Raw genomic sequence first — 17,930 nt, 5'->3', positions numbered from 1 at the left:
ACCAAAACAATCATTCTCTTTGAATCAAAGGTTTTTAAATGGTTTTTAGACAAATTCTGTTGCACCAGGATGACATCAAGTGGCTACTCAAGCTAATTACTCTACACTTGCTGGAAACAGTCATTATGACATCTCTTTAATAAGCTATTCCTATTGTGTAAACATAATTGTATTACCAACAACTGCCTCTATTTTAAATTCAAATTTTACATGTTTTTATTTCAAATCCTCTGTGCTTTCCTCAAACCTTTTTAAAGAAATAATAAACCTTCCAATTCATTAAATAAATAACTTTTCACATAATACTTTTGAATTCAGGGAATCATAAATGCAGGCTTCTGTGGATTTAACAGATTTATTAAACATTATAGTAACTGGAATAATTAGACTTAGCCAATCATTCTTTAGCTAGAGGGAAGAAATTAATCCTTGAAAGATCTTCTTGGTATGTAAAACACATGATTAATAATTGAAACTAGTCTCACATTTTAAGCCAGTGAGAACCATCAGTCACTGATCCACCTCTCCAGAGACATGGGAGAGCTTCCATCACTGGAGGTTTTCAAGATGTGGTGGGACAGGTTGGAAATAATCTCATCTATGCTTCCCTTTGCTGTGAAAGGCTGGACCAGACGATCTTTCAAGGTTCTTTCTTGCATAGGCTACTCTGTGATTCTATATTTTAGACAAAAAACATCTGTGGCTTCTACAAACTTGTATTAAGGCCATAAAAATATCATAACCAGTTTAGAACTAGTTAATGGATAAAAATTTCAAGCACCTTTTGACTTTAATAATAATATGGTTCACTACAGTTTGTATTTCTCAAAACTTATTTCAAGAAATGTCCATGTCCTTCTTCAAACATGGCAGCAAGGATTATAATCCAAAATTGAGTTTGCCAAAAATCAAATATTTCCAAGTATTTGACAATCTTTTTACAACATAATGGATGTGATCTTACAAGTTTACATGTATCCTTCCCAGATGCTGCGCAGAATTTAAGAAAGTCTCCAAAGAAAAAGAAACTAATTTTTCAATAGCAGAAGTAATGAAACCTTCCTATGAATTTGTATCACTCGCTCCCCCTACCAAGCTTTACTCACCTCAAGAACCTCACCCTTATTCCAAAGAACCAGGTGTATTCTGCCTGCTTTTCACTTAGTGCAACATTATTTTGAATAAATCTGCTGCATGTAAGTGCCACAGATCTCATAGGAATTGAAGTATATTTCAAATTTGTTTGAAAATAGCTGTCATTTCAACAGTTATTGTGTGTGCAGTGACCAGATGGAGAGAAGCAAAGAGAGACATCATTGCCAAGTAAGACCTGTCTCCTCAAGGAGGTAGTAAAAACAAAAAACATACACAAAAAAGCCCACAACCACCACAAAACAAAACAAATCTCAAACCCCCTACTATTGCCCTGAACAGATATCAATTTTTAAGGTGTCTGTTTCCATTGTTTCTCTTGCTCTCCCAATGTCCTATATGAATTTATTGTAGGCTAAGAGTCTTCCACATTCCTTTTGTTCTTTCATTTTCACCAAGTCTAAATGCACTTTAAAAGATCACCCACTCTGAAGATGTCTTTCAGAATATACCTACAGAAGATTTGTCCAAACCTTGTCTTGGCAGCAGTTTCTGCTCTGCTTGCACGTCAACTGACATCTTCATTCAAATACTCAAATGACACCAAGCTGCCAAGTTCTGCCAAGAGTTCCTCTAAGTTATGCTGTCATGTTTTTATTTAAAAATCTCTGATTGACTCTTGGAAGGATGTTTTTATCTGCTATGAAGCCCACAGTAAGCAGATCTATGCTAACCCCTAGAAAAGCAGGCCTGAAACAAGTACTCATCTAGAAGAACTAAGCTGCCCTTCAGAGTCTGATTCACCCAAATGCCCTCAGGGACTTTTCTAACAAGACAGTCACCTTGTCTTTTCTGAGCTTTGGGTTTCAGAGCTGAAGTTGATAAGAACTGACAGCTCTTAGTCATGGCAGACTCTGGAACTAACAAACTTCTTTTAGGTGACAGACAAAACTTGCTGCACTGAATCCATGATTTTGTGGTATTGGGTATAACACACTTTTTCAAAAGTATTTGCCCTCTAAATACCTGTGTATTTTTTTCCTCCAATCATTTATTCATACTGAAAATAGTTTTAGAACAATATAAGCATAAGGGTTGCATTATCAGGGTTGCTTTAACCAGTGTTATAGTACCAGCAACTTAGTAATCACTAGAAGAAACAAAAGTGCTTGATTCTGTTTTCACTGAAAGTCACAGCAAAATTCATGAATTTTAACAGAAATACACTTGTGGTCCTAAAATTTTTAATACTTTAACTTTGAATTTTTAAAGTTTTTCCTTTAGTAGCACCCTGAAAGTTCAAGCATCTGTTAAATTTGGGCTATTATCAGTTTGAAGACTTTAAACTATTGCTAGCAGCTTAGTCTTACAAATAATGAGCCGCATATTTAGCTGAAGTAGTTCAGATGGCTTTTTCTAGTGGTGTTTCCTTGTAATGTCCACCTTTGGTAGCTCTACCAATTAATTTTCTTTCCTCCCTGCAAGACCAAAAGGACATTTATTCATTACATCTTCGATTTTCCTTGTTCCAAATAGTTTTGGCCTTCCATTTTTAGGATAAATTAGAAGTGAACTGTGATTGCCATGATGCACAGATAAGAAATTATGCTCGTATTTCAGTCACAAACTGAAATAAAGAATACAGAATTAAGTGCTAACCAGTTAGATAATTCAGTCATTGTCTGTAGAACATTGTCAGAGAATGGAAACATGGGACACTCATCTAGAGCACTTTATGCACATTATTCCAAGTTATTTGATAAATAACCATAAACATTCAATAATCACATCACAAAACCTAAAAGATAGACAGGACATCTTATCTATTAATAAAGGACAGATATAACCAGACTTGTTTGGGTTGGAAGTAACCTAAAGACTGTCTAGTTCCAACCCCCCTGCCATGTCCAGGGACACCTTCCACTGAACCAGGTTGCTCAGAGCCCCATCCAATCTGCCCTTGAATGGTCCCAGGGATGGGGCAGCCACAACTTCTCTGAGAAACCTGTAACAACATCTCACCAACCTCACAGCAAAGAATTTCTTCCTAATATCTAATCTAAACCTACTTTATTCAGTTTGAAGCTGCTCCCCCTTGTCCTATCACTACACACTCTTGTCAAAAGTCCCCCTCCAGCTTTCTTGTAGACCCCCTTTAGGCAGTGGAGTGTGCAAAACCCGGTGCTTGTGTTTTCCAGGGTGAACAGCCCCAGTCATCTCAGCCATCATAGGAGAGGTGCTCCAGCCCCCTGATCATCAATTAAGAAGCCTGTTCTTATTGTTGTCCTATACATGTTCCAGTTTCCATAACTTCTTTTTCAAAGCTTTCAGGCTTTTTTTCTCTAAATTAAGGCTAATAGTGTGTGTGTCAGAGAGAGAGAGCACGAGCAAGCACAAGGACAGAGAGACAGCAAATGTGCACACAAAAACTGCGAAAGTCATTTCTCACAGGCTTGAGCTCTAACGATGGAAACAATGTCACAATAGAAAACTGTAGCTGTTTAAAAAAAATACCTACTGGGGTTCTGTTTTAACAATAATTCAACATACTTGCCAATATGTTTCCACCACTGGAAAATTCAAGTATTTCCAAGTACAGGGGCAAAGGAACAAAGAAATTGTAATGCAGCATGCATAAAGCCAAAGAGAAAGGCTTTCTTTCCAAACTCCAAGAGAATTTGCCTCTTCACCTTCTTTTGTCACAAAAAACACTGAGAAGGACAATGTGGTCTGAGTACTAAACAGGATGTTTGCATAGCTTCCTTCTTAAGGAAGAGGAAGTATCTACAATAGTAGATAAGAGATTCATAATGAATGCTGAGTACTTTGTAGAACTACTTAGTTTTGATTTAATTGTTTAATGATAAAATATCTGAAAGTCTAATAAAAATCTGTCAATGCATTATCACTTAGCAGCTTGAGGCTTGTTTCAGGTTTGTTTTCTTCAGGGTCGGATCCTTACCTGATGGAAATGCACATAGTCCCAAGCTGGCTGTAATCAGATGAAGTTTCATGATCTACAGCCTAGAACCAACAGAAAACATGCAGCATTTATAACAGAAAACAAATTTTTTTTTCTCTCTGATGTAGAGTGCTATTATAACCTGAAGTATAATTAGTCACAAAAAAGGACTAGGGAAAAGGAAAACTATAAATCCATTTCCAGTCCCACTGTCATAGACAGAACACAATACTGCAAATTAGAAGCAGACTGTAAAACAATTAGATAAAACAATGTAGATCTCTTTGATTCATTAATGCAATCATGGACTGTAAATCTAGCCATAAAGAATGCTTATGCTGTTGCTTAGTCAACTGCAGGCAAATGAAAGCTTTAGAAATAACATAATGCAGGACTGCACCCTTCCATCAACACACCTACAGTTTCCTTTTGTTCCTACTGTACTGGTAGAATCAATTATGGCTTCTCCTTATGTCCTTACCTGGTGTTAGCTCCAGCTAAGCCTGGCTTTAGAGATGTCATCCCTAAGCAATGCTTTTATAGCACCTTTGACACCTATTCTTGCTTCTTATATGCCCTCTTTTTGCATTAAGAAGCCATTGCTGACTATTTCGTGTTGACAATAGTCTGGTAGCAGGAGGCTGGAGTAGTTAGCCCTCAAAGATCTTTTCCAACCAATATGTCCATGATTCTCGGAATGCTTTTTTTTCACTTTTATCGATTTCTAAAGCAATATTAAACACTATATTAATAACAGTACATATAAAATTTAGCTTTTAGTGCAATTTACTCATCAGAACACAGTCAATATTAATTTTGGGAGCCACAGAATACTGCTCCCATTTAGTAATCAATGGTCATTATCTCAGAAAGAAAAAAAAAAGCTATTTTCACAAAATCCTTGGTGCTTGTACTGAACTGTCATTATTTAAATACAAGTATTTTCTTTGAAGAACTAATACTGTGCTGGTTGTTAATATCTTAAGAAAGACAACAATTTCAGGTCCTAAATTACTGGCTGCTCTCATCTGATAGTATACATAGATGTTTTATTGAAGACAGGTAAAAAAATGTTTCATAATTTCCACATCATGTGAAAACAATCAGACAAAATCACTTTATTTTGCCACAAAGGGTTCAATTTCCTACTTCTTTAAATTTCATCACAATAATTTACATCTGTTCAGAAGGTATGCAATCTGTTACCAAACTGGTCTGGTTTCATTTAACACCTAATTTCACTCTGCATATGTGCAAATTAATACCTGAGGTGCAAACCAGTGGAGAATTAGGATTCAAGGCAGAAAATTATTTTCTGGTGATTAGAATTTCATAATGCACTTACAGAATGGAAGGTCATCTGAGACAATTCCTAGAGTACAACTAAGTACACACAAAGTTATTTGAAGTTCTGTAACCTGGCAAGAGAACAGAGGTTTGAGTTAGCCCGAGGATGTAAATGAGAGAGGAGTTATTCACAGATGAGCATCCAGAAATAGCTGTTCCCAGCTGTCTCCAGCTCTGTACTATTGGGACGTCCTAGGCAAACTAGGCAGCAAAACCAAAGGATAGCAGAACTTGTGAGCCCACACTTCCTTGTGGAATTTGACCCAAGATGTGAAGAAATTAAATATTGTCACAGGCAAACAAGTCTTAACAATCAGGGAATTTATTTTAACTTAATTTAATTCATTGCCAATTAATACAAACTTACAATGACTGATTCAAGTATTGGGGAAAAGGAAACATAGGTAATTAAACAAACACTTATGGAAATATCTTTCTTCCCCCTTGCTCAGGCTCAGCTCAGGCCGAACTCATACCCTCTCCCACTTGCAAGTTTCAACTTTCTTTATTTTTCCCACGGCTTCTGTTCTGTTCATCCTAATTTCCTCAGTGAGGTGATAGACAATGCAAAAATTTGGCATCAAGTGTGTAATGGCTTCTTTCTGCAATCTGGGCCAGGAAAATGAGCTACACCACCAATAAATGAAGATAACATCAAAAAGAGGTTTGAGTTGCAGGAGTCACCAGTATTTGAAGGGAATAAGGAAGATTTCTCGTGGGAAGATTAAATTGGCACAAGGCTTCTCAATATTTTTTGCCTTACTTAAAGAACCAAAAGAAATTATAAAGTCCCTGGGAAAAAGATTTGTCATGCAAATTTGCTGCAGGAACAGTACAATCCCCAGCAGGCAGATTCCAAGGTAACAGCGTGATAAAGGACTTGACAGCAAACTTAAAAGCTGGAAGGAAGAGCCTGTAGGAGGCTGAACCAGAGCTAAGAGGCTGACCTTCAGCAAGATTGATTTAAAAACATTTCAGCCTCAGAAAAAAGTGAAGGTCTTTCCACAAAGGGAAAGAACATTTTACATAGTCTAGAAGACAGTGTAAAGAAACAGAATAGATAACAAATAGCTGGTGTGTGTAACTATCAGGCCAGGGAAAAGTTAAACAGACTTAAAATTAATTTTCAGTGTCCACACTAACAGGAGTTATTGTATGAAGCACCTAATTTGCGTGCCTAAACTCAGAAGTTTCAATGCAGAAACACAGAAGTTTCCAGGACTGTAACACCCAAGCATTAATCTCCTTTGTGCTCCCCTGCCTTTGATGCTATCTCTAGTTCAAAAGGCATCCACTCAACATCACTTTGTTCTTTCTCACTAACAAAATGATATTGGCATCCAGTGGCAACACCCTGATAGAAATTAGCTCCAGGATTTTTGGTATTGGTTTCTTTGTTGCCAGGATTTCACTCATTCATGGCACAATAACCTGCAAAATGTCAGTTGTTTCCACATCAGGAGAATCATCTTATGTGGAAGAATGCAAGATTGTCCTGATATACCTGTGCTAAATCAGGTGCCAAATGTGATAGTGATGAGTTACTGCATTGTTCTGCCTTGAGCAACTTACCCTGCTTTGTCAGCAAAGCAGCCAAACTAAGAGCACTGATCTTCCAAAGCTCTTCTGCTTCTGAGATCTGAGCAAGTTCATGGCACTGCCTTGTGCTGTGTCAACACTTGCCAGCAACAGCTGGATTTATGTGAAAGTGGGGAGATCAGTCTTCTAGGCTGACTTTTCTGGTTTGGACCAAAATATAAGCAAGAATTGATTGAACACGTACCAGAAATGACTGAGGAGAAAAAGGGAATTTAAATGCAAAGATTACAACAATTAATTTCTTGGTTATGTTTGTAAGTGTGCCTGTGAATTGTTGCAGCTAAGTGACAATGGATGGGGACATTTTAGACTCTCTGCTACTTCCCCATAATTTGTCACAAAATGCACAGCCTGTGACAGGACCAAGCCAGAAATACTATACAGTCTAAATTTACAGCAAATGAAACGTATTTTGAATGGCCATTTCTCTTTATTTGTATTTTTAGTATGTCTTTTATAAGACTCTATCCAGAAAACTCCTCTGGAGGAAATAGCTCTAAAGTTCAGCATGCAGCCAATCTTAAACAGTCCATGTCTTTTGAACCCTGAAGCTCATTCCTTCGAGATTTTTGATCTTTGAGTAATGCAAAAAAAACCCCCTCTGTAATCAATGACTGTAAAGAGTAAAGTCTCAACACTTATTTTGACTATATTCTAGATACTGGTTTTGCCCATTACTTTAGTTTAAAGAGTCAGTGCTTAGAGAAAAATAACACCTTTCAGTTTTTCTAATTAATAAGGTATATAAGTAGCCTCTAGCATAAAGATAACAAAAGTTATTGCAAAAGATACTTCTTCCTCTCTGGACAAAATACACTGAGAGTGCATACACTGTCCATTTCAGGTGGCTCCAAATTAATCATAGGAAAAGGTCAGGGACTAGGATCACTCATGCAGAGTTGATGGTGAAAATATGGTGAAAATATTCATGAAAATATGCCATTACATAATCTCTTCAACAGCTTCTCTGGAACTAACACACATCCAGACTAATAACTTCCACATAAGAGGTAATGCAAAACTGGCTTCATCTTAGTAATTATTGTTTGCAGTATGAGTTCTATGAGTGGAGAATTCAACAATTGAATAAATACTGCTAAACTCTTCATATTCTTGTTACAGGAAAGCATCAGATAGTGCAATATATAACTCAAATTAGGGTAGACATTAAACAGTCTGTTCATCTTTAAGTAAAAACCTCAAAATTTACAACAAAGGTCATGGTAAAAGTTAAATTAAGGGCCTATGGTAACAGATGCACGGCAAGTTTATATTATTTTAAATTTGTAATACTTAAATGTGGACAAAATTATCCTTTCTTCAAAGTGAATTGCAATGTCAAAACAAAACATAATTGCAGTTCAGGTTCTGGGGCTCAAACATCCAGCTTCTTGTGTAAAAAGGGTTTTATTTATACATTTTAAATATCAAAAGCAAACAATCCTCTCTCTCTTGTCTCTTTTTTATTCTCGCTTATCTCTTGCTGTTTTAATTTATCGGGACCTCAAGATAACCTAAACTTGTTTTATTTTTCCACTGTTTAATTAAGTTCAGCATAATGACAGCAAAAGGAGTAGCAAAGACCCTATTTCAAGCAAACAAACCAGGAGTTTGCTGAGCTGGCAAATCTTCCTGGGCTGTCACAGCTGTAATTTTGACACTGAAAGTCTGATCAAGTTGCAGTTTGAAACTGAAATTTGACTTGCTGCTGCTAGATTCAGGGCTGGTAATTACATACTGGGTTTTGTAGAGGGAGGGGAGAAATACCTGTGTAGAGCCTTCTTACCTCAACTTGGCAGAATGCCTTCCTGCTATTAAAAGTCCACTCAACAATAGTTTATTGTGCTGCATTTTCAGTTTTGTTAAGGTCATTATGAAAGCAGGCCCCTTGGTTGAGTTCAGCTCTCCTCAAGAAGCTCATCTTGGATCTGGGAATGTACATAAAGAGAGATCTAACAATACGAGTATTTTAAAACATTAGCCTAACATTCCAAATATCCTACAATAAGCAGAAAAACTTTGTATACTATAACATTAATGTACAATATGCTTTGGAGCAAAATCCAATTAAACTGCCTTTTGAGTAATAAAGATAGCAATATTTGAATAAGACAGCTAGTCAGATGGTCTAAATAAACTGAATCTTCTATATGCCAGGAAGCATATGCTCTTTGACTTTAATGTCTATAATTATCTTTAAATATGGACACTAAATACAAAAGACCTATCTTGGTTTGATTACAAAATTCTGAGAATGAGAACAATTAAACTGATGAATGTAATTATAAACAGTAATTGCATCCTCCCACCACATTTATTCAAATGAAGAGAAATAGTAGAACAATCTGAAATATAGTTTAATGTCAGTATGACACTTTCCTGCAGAACCAGCTAGTGTGTATATATCTGACTTTTTTAAGGGGGTGTGGAGGAGAAGGAAAAAAAAATATCTCTCAGCTCTGTATGCTGTTAACAAAAAACCCAGGGGGAAGCCCAGAATTTGTTTTTGTTGGCTCCAGGTTTACTTGGGACTGAGTCTCAGCCCTGTCCTTCTAGGCTGCTCTAAGAGCTCTTGCTTATCTGCTCCTGGGGCAGTCACTGGAGGCAGTAAAACAGCTGGTCTCCGAAATCCAAGGGCTGATCTTACCATCTATACTCAGGCTCATTGGTTCCTTCCAAGCTGCTGCTTGTGGAAGAATGCGCTATTCAGATACAAGCAAGAAAGGCCAAAGCTATGTCTTATCTAATCTTCACTGCTATTAAAGTACATATGAAAAGGATAGTGGTAATATTATTTCATCTCTCACACACAGAGATAGTGTGCATAGAACCTGGGAAGAAAGGGTGCTGTGTCAGTGCTGATTCATTGTGAATATTACAAAAACTGAGATGTTGTGTGTGACCAAGCACACAGAGGATCTGTTCTATGGGAGACTAGAAATGAAGCATTTGCTTTATAAACTCTCCAGCCTGTAGGCTCAAAATTCGTTCCAAATCAGGAGGTTGGTTTAGATTCAGTGTCTTCTTGGCTGTCTGAGAACAGCTAAAATAATTTCAAAAGCCTACAAATGGACACTGTTTTAGATGTTTTGATATGCATATCTCCCAGTAAGATTCTGGAACTCCATCTACCTCCTGCTTATAACAATTTATATTCACTTGTTAATTTTCTGTCTTTTAGGCTCTGAGTGCTAATGCCTCAGAAACAGCCACTCTGGCCATTGGGTACCTGGATATTTTTATTGTTGTAGTTTCTTAACCACCAACAAAATAGAACAGCTTGAAGACTCTATTAGGACCCCCAAAGCTCTAGAAAGCATTGAAAATGGTTTTTCGTAGTATCTTGTATCCTGTTAACAGATCTACAAATTGTAATAACTTATGTCTGGCCTGGGTTTGGACGCAGGACTATGCTAAGCATTTATATCTTGAGTTGATATTAAGAAATTGAATTCAAAACAAAACCCTGAGATTCTTTACATAGTTGTTTCATTTCACTTGGCTATTACTGCCATCTAGTGATATAATTTACAATATTCAAAACTTTCCATTTAGAAATTATATTGCATCAAAAATATTTGGAAATGTGCAGGATATATTCTAAAAATCTATGCTTCATTTACTTAGTTATGTAATGGCCCATGCTGGCATGCAATTTTATACATATTCAGTTTTGAAGGTTGATGTTTTTTCTGCCTTCTTTATAAGAATGTACTTGAAGACCCAGATACTTGCCCAAGCAGAAAACTTTTCAGAGCCATAGGAGTTTATAATGTATTCAGCTTCTCTTCTGGCAAATTTCCCTAGAAATGGCCATATAATTTATTACTCTGTAAGTGTAGTTGTTAATAAATGATTCATAATTATTTATATCAATATAAGTTTTGAAAATAATTCAGATCAAGTAAAGAGAGCTAATCTCTCCCTCTTTTCAAAAACCAGAAAGTGTCCTATCTTATTTGAAAAGTAATCACTTCCCAAATCTCCTGCCTACCTAGCTGACTCCTCGGATAGTACCAGAGGCTGAAGATCAAATGCAAATAAGGCACACAATCTTAATCACGAAGGTAAATTGCCTATTTTAAACACTTATTATTTGTCTGTGATTTGAGGTCTTTAAATCGAGGTTAATCTTTCTAAAGAATTCACTGGAGCTCAAATTGGCAGCTTAAGTTCTATGAAAAGATGGGGGTTTTTACCATCTGGTTTTACCTAGTGATTTTCTGTAGCTATGTGCATTTAATTTTTTTTTTTTTAGTCAGATTATCTCACTTACCTGCATGGTCAGCCAATTAATAGTGTTTCTGAGTTTAAATCAAGTTACACATAGAAGAAAAAGATACTAACAACAAAATCTGATGCTTGATATTATCACATCAGCCACATTCAGATTTGGTTTTGATTGTTAATTGAACTGCACATAGAAAGTCTTCCCGCACAATTCTACCCTGGGACAGTTCAGACTTTCCAAGCTTGCCAGAGGTGTCTGGCTCACAGACAGACCACTGAGGATTTAGTCACAGTGAGCTCTTCTATCTTCTTCTTCTCAGCTTGATGTTCCTCCAAGTACTTCCACAGGCCTCTAGGGCATGTTTTATACTCCTTTAGATGTCTTTCCTTGGTATCTTCCCTAGATTTGACACTCTAAAGAATGTTGACATTCTTTAAATTAAGTAATCCTTGAGTCCTTTATTCTAGCAGAAAATTGTATAAAAAACACTTTGTCTATCATCATCAGAGTGAGCAGGTGAATATTTTGTTTTAATATTTCCAAATACCAGATGTCTTCCTGTATTTTTCAATTCTCAGTGTTGAAACAAATATGTATGTTTAAGTCTGATTTCAGACTTAACTCTCTGTACAAAATAAAACTGATAATCTAGCACAAAGGTAATCCTATTGTCACATGTTACAGCAACCTCAGTTCTAGACAACTTAATTAAAATCATTTCCAAAATCCCAGAAAGCTTAATTCTTAGATTTTCAGCTTTTGATACCTGGATAAATCTCACTGTAACAATACAAACAGGCAAATTATAAAGGAGAAAATGCAAGATAATGTATTCTGTACAGTGGATTTTCATTCTTCCTGGAATCTCTTCAGATTTAGATACTATTAATAAATATACACTCTGCCATATTACAGTCAGATATTCAAAACACATATTTCTAGCCACTTTAGTAAACTGAAAGAAAATGCTTCTTCTGTAATCAGATGTGTCTTAGCATCATCAATTAAATACACAGATTATACTGTTTAGAAAATTTATGACTTCTTGCATTCAGGGATCATTGTCAAATTAATTAAGCTGATGGACTACTAACAATTCTAACTTACACTATTTTATGAGTCATAACGTATCCAGTGCAAGAGATGACTTCAAGTGATGGAAAAATATGCATTCCAAGTTATCTTTTTAAGAAGTCATCTGCCATTGTCAGAAATGCAAGTTGGGATGGAAAGCAGAAACCATGCTCATACAGAAAATTCTGTAACTTGCCAGAGCCGGTGAAATGGATCAAAGAGCTGCTTCTAAATCAGGGTGTTACCCAGAACTAGCCCAGGAAATACAGACACTCAGTATTTAACTTTGAAATGAAATAAAGATAATAAATAACAATTCTTCTTTTCTGAAAACAACTGTAAGGCTGTTGCAAAAAATAGCAGCATGGGATGGTTTGACATTAGGCCTTGAAAAGAATCTACAAATTCATCATGACCAAAAGGGGGAGATCTTCCTCCTTCCTCCTCCTTCAGACTATAAATACTGCCCTTTCTCCTTCTTTCCCGTTCTGGCTCTCCCACACATCATGCCCTGAGTTGAGTCAATTCAAGTTGTTGAAAGAGAAGAAAATTAGCCTAACAAAGAAAGAAAAGTGAATAGTTTGTCTATGATTTAAATACTTGAAACAATTTATCCAGTGGAGTGCTGGAGCTGGTGTGAGGGAGAAGGTGAGATCATGCAGCTGGGCCCAGCTGAGGAGTGATTAACCCATTCTCACAAGAATGAGCCTTTACATCTCATCACTCCACAGTGCAACTTTATCTTCAAACTGTGCTTCCAAATCCTCCATCTCCATGTCATCAATACAGTGTTGCACCCTGCTATGTCTCAGTTCTGGTGCTTCTCCAACCCAGGTACTGTCATGAATAAAAGACATTATTTTTTCCATTGTCACTGACATACTTTACTGGGTTACATTGCTCTAAAAAAAAAAGTCAAACAAGCCATGCTGAACCTGACCTAGTGAAGTGGCAGAGATGCTTGACCAAGGCACTTCAAGAAGCCAGGCTAGTCAATCATACTGGTTTAGCTTGACACTAAATTGCAGCCTCCCTCAGAATCAGAAAAACCTGTTTTCCTCTCAGTATTCTCACTTTTCATTCTATTTCTTTCTTCATTTATGGGCAGAAAAGCAGAACAGAGCAGCTAGAAGATAGAATTGGGCCATCATTTGTCAGAAGGACAACTAGAAGGTAAGTGGGGAATATTAGCCCACCCTATTCCTAAACTTTCCTGCAACCGGGAAATTATCTGAGGCCAACAGCTTGAAAGTTTCAATAGTAGGTATCAGCAGTATGTAAAATTATTTCATTGTAATGATAATTGAAGAAACTTAGCTGAAAAAGATTACCGTATTGTGATTAATTGAAAAACCAAGACTGAGCTAAATGTCAAGTCTAAAAATAGTATAATCTCATTAAACTGATTCATTATTTGCTGTAATAAAGGCATATCTATTATAACTATGCCCCTATAAAGACAATAGGCCAGAAATTATAAAATAACAGCATATGAAATTATAAAATTCAGCAATAACATACCCACTATAATCATAGTCTTTATAATATCTTATAAAAATGAATTAAAAACAGTAAATATTTTGCCTTATGACAGTGGGCTATGTATCTTCATATATTGAAAAAGCAGTAACACAAGGTATATGGAAATTTTTTTCTGGTTACTATAAATATGATTTTTTTAAGCAAACACCTACATAGCAATTGCAGAAGGAAAAGGGATTAAATGTTGTGAGTTATGTTCCAGTTTGGAAGTAAAATGCTCAAAATTAAAAGACAGGAACAGTCATGTTTTCTTTTTTCCATTTTATTAAATTTTATACTTAGGAGAAAGTTTTGAACTTGCAACATTAGAGCTGCAGTTTGACAAAGCTGAGGACATGCAGCAGTCGGATATTGAACCAGGCCAAACACATCAGCTCTGCAGTGACCATCTCTGGGTCAGTCCATAACTCACTCTCCTCCAAACACTTACCAGTTCTCACTGCACTGTTGAAAAGGATTTGGCTAACTCGGCTGGGATCACTGTGGTGGAGCAATCTTGAGACGGGCCCTTTTACTCCTCCAGCTACAGCTCAGTGTTACGGCCGGATCCAGAAAATGCAGCTTCCAGTGGAACAGATGTAACCAGGTCTTTCTGCTCAAAGCAGGGTCAGCTTTGAGCTTAAATAAAATTACCTGGAGTTTTATCCCTTTAGTTATTGAAAAAAGTCCAAGGACAGACTGTTCAAGTTCTCTGTGCAGCCTGCTCCAATGTTAATGCAAACCTGTCCTGGAACAGGATGAGTGCTCTATTTCCTTTGTACGGTCAGACACTACTGGGCAGCAAAAACCAGTAAAGGACTGTGAAGAATTTTGGTGTAAAAAAGATTCTGAAGTCTGACTTCTGGCAAAAGCAAAAGTGAAATAAATTAAACAGTGGATAAATATTCAGCAGAGCAGCCTCCTCCTCTCTTACAGTGGCCATAAGGGATACAAGAGGAGCACCCCCTATAAATGCTCTTTGAAATACTGATCACTTCTCTGCCTATATTCCTCAGAGCAAAATCACCCAAAACCCAGGCATTTTTTCTTGCCTACTTTTTTTTTTTTTTCTCTGATCTACTACTTCTTCATGAGAGGTGAACTAAGACATTGAGAAATTCTGAACAGCTGGTACTTCAGCTAACATCCATAAAGGCAGTTTTCTCTTAAAATTCAGGTGGCTGTACATTTAAATGAAACAAGGCTGAAAACAGCAGGTTGCAATTATTTCTCTGAGCAAGGTCACCTGGCAAACTGAATCTGAAAAAAATATAAAATGAACTGGCTGGATTGAAATCTTAGAACACTCACTTGAATGATGAAATCACTACCTTTGTAATTAGTTACACACAAACACTCCTTCTCAACACTGGAAACAAGGCTAAGGCCCAAATTAAAATCAAGATCAAAGCACTTTGAGAATATTCTATCTATATTTAATTTCCTATCTAAATAACTGCTTAGAAAGAGCTATACATTATCACCTTCCATAAGTGTCCATTCTACCCTCCTGGGCAGTAGTTAAAAGAAATTAATATTCAGAATTAATACCTTCATCATTTCTGAATTCATAATTTCATTTCTATTAAAAAATACATTACATGGACAATGTCAGAAGTAGACAAGTGAACTTCTGATTATTGAAATAGGATAAAATACTGAAATCCTTGTGTTTTCAATGAAAAGCAATCGACTGTGAAAGGAAAAAACAAGTCTTATACTGAAAAGTTTGAAAGTAAATACTGTTAGTGGTTTGCATTTCAACTTTGCAGCTACCAGAGATCAACAGGGTTTCACATGGTTTTGCTGTAACTCAGCTGCAGAGGAGCTGTTTGGGCTTCGGTCTCACAGAGTGATACAAAGCATCTTTATGGGGAGAAAATACTAGATAACAGAGAATTATCTCATTCCTAAGGAGCAACCTAACAACCAACACCAGAAGTAGAAGAAGAAATGCAGGGTGATTAATCACAGTGGAGGAGAGGGGCCAGGGATTACCAAGAAAAATAAGGGTCCCATCTTTTGACTTTTAAATCAAAATGAGGTAATCTTTTGAAAGAAAAACTACAGTAAAACAAAATTAGTAGGATCAACAGCAGAGGGAACGAGGTAAAACGTAAGAGCCTGCTAAGTGATCACCTGCTATGAAACCTTCCAAAGCTTCTTGTTGCCTCGAGTTCCATGAATTCCTTCTCATTTACAATATTTTGCTTCAAAAATCATACTTTATAAGTTTCAGAACACTTTGTACTGTATTCATAAGAGGGGAGAGGAATCTGTTATTAAGCCAGATCTTAACTGAGGGAGAAAAGCGAATTAATCCCAAGAGGGATTTTTTCTAAGGCTTAACATCTGCACAGAAAATTCATTTGAACAAGAAGATACAAATCTACTCCCTACATTTTCTGGTAAGATGCATTTTCTGGCTATAGATTTGAAAATGAAAAATGTTGATATTCCAATTTAAATGAGCAATTTTTTAACAGTAATTTTGGTCATTTTTGTGTAGCCCTGCATTTCACCTGATTTCAGAGCCCGATTTGATAAGTGTTTTACAGTTGCTGGGAAGGAAGGGCATAAAATAAATAGCTTTTGATATTCCCTAGGTGAATGAAATTACTTTCCATGTAATAAATCCTTTCTGAAAAAAAGGAAAACTTTTCACCACAAAGAAAAAGTCAGGGTTATCAAAGTTCCGGTTTATATACATTCTGACAAGCTTCAAATTCTTGATTTTATTGGAATATTTGAAAATATATATATATCTACACACACACCCACACTAAAAAGAGAATTTAATTTTCTGTGAAAAAACTATTTTCAAAGTTTGGTGAAAACATACACGTAAATTAAAAAAAGAAGGGGGGAAATATAAAATATTGAAAGGCCTTTAAACCCTCCATAAACCATTTTAATAGTTACTCTGTCTTATTTTCACTAGCCAAAATAATATTCAATATTTTTCTGATGTTTATGACACGCATCACCCAACGTACTTCAGAACTTGGCATAAAGAGTTAAGATTTGAAACCACTTTTAAAGAGTGAATGCTTACTGCACAAAAGGAAAATATTTTTCTTTTTGTTGTTTATCAGTCTCTCTCAAAACAAAGTTGCTGCAGATGGTACAGAGGCTGCTTTGACATAGTCTCAGCTAGAGATATTGCTAGACATGCATTACATTAGTTCATAATCTGAAATAGATTACTTGTTTTCTTTCTTTTAGGAGCTCACGATTCTGCTACAAAGATGTAGAAGTCTGTCACAATCCATCTTCTGACAGAAGAATCGACCATTGTGCAATCCTGCACTGGATGAATCTTTTGGGACACATGAGCCATTAGCCAGTAGTACTTAGGGGAGTCACTCAAAGCAAAACTGAAACTTGTCTGTGTGCATAGCTACAGAAGGGTCAGGAGAGCCCTGGGTTCAGGTGCATGAAGTACAGTAAAATCAGAATTTGGAGGACTGTAGCAAAATCTTGACCTCTTTAGATCTACTAGAAATATATATGTTTTCCTTCAAGAGAGCCATAACCTTTTCCTGATGCCCATCCATTTCCATCTGACCTCATGCCACTGTAGGGGTCATGCTGATAAAAAGGGACAGAATATATGTCTCAAAGCATCTGTATAAAATGCATTTATTCTCATGCAGTTATTAATAACAATTCCCCTTCTTTAACTTCACATCTCAATCCCCTTCATGACAACATGAAGTACCTTCTAGTTTATCTAATACTGCCCTGGTTAAATATGAGACCCAGACATTTCCACTTTGCTTTGTGTTGCCCTTTTTTCTCTTTCTACTTGCACACTCTTTACTATGACTCTTTCCTAGTAAAGGCTATTTAAATCATAGAATCATAGAACAGTTTGAACTGGAAAGGAGCTTGCAAGGGAGCAGGGCCATCTGCCACCTGTCTGAGCAACATCTTCATTGTTAAATACTTATTTCTTATATCTCGTCTAAAATGACACCCCTTCAGTTTAAAACCACCACCCCTTGTCCTGTCACAACAGGTCCTGCTAAGAAGTTTGTCCCCATCTTTCTTGTGGGCACCACTTCAAGTACTAAAAGACTGCAAGATTTCTCTGGAGCCTTC

General features: G+C 36.5%; 2 long non-coding RNA genes across 2 annotated transcripts; one reads left to right on the top strand and one right to left on the bottom strand.

Annotated features, from left to right (window-relative positions):
* Positions 1 to 3,930: 3,930 nt before the first annotated feature.
* LOC109146039 lies at positions 3,931 to 14,453 on the bottom strand. Its single transcript, XR_002047800.3, has 4 exons — positions 14,278 to 14,453; positions 8,787 to 8,928; positions 5,400 to 5,472; positions 3,931 to 4,116 (listed from the first exon to the last, which is right to left on the bottom strand). It is a non-coding gene; the product is annotated as an uncharacterized LOC109146039 (long non-coding RNA).
* LOC120410227 lies at positions 13,317 to 17,600 on the top strand. Its single transcript, XR_005602215.1, has 2 exons — positions 13,317 to 13,478; positions 17,052 to 17,600. It is a non-coding gene; the product is annotated as an uncharacterized LOC120410227 (long non-coding RNA).
* The last annotated feature ends 330 nt before the right edge of the window (positions 17,601 to 17,930 follow it).

This window comes from Corvus cornix, chromosome 6, assembly GCF_000738735.6.
Source record: "Corvus cornix cornix isolate S_Up_H32 chromosome 6, ASM73873v5, whole genome shotgun sequence".
In the NCBI taxonomy this organism is placed as follows: Eukaryota; Metazoa; Chordata; class Aves; order Passeriformes; family Corvidae; genus Corvus; species Corvus cornix.
Note: the sequence above shows the minus strand (reverse complement) of the source record. Positions and strands in the feature narration are given on the sequence as shown.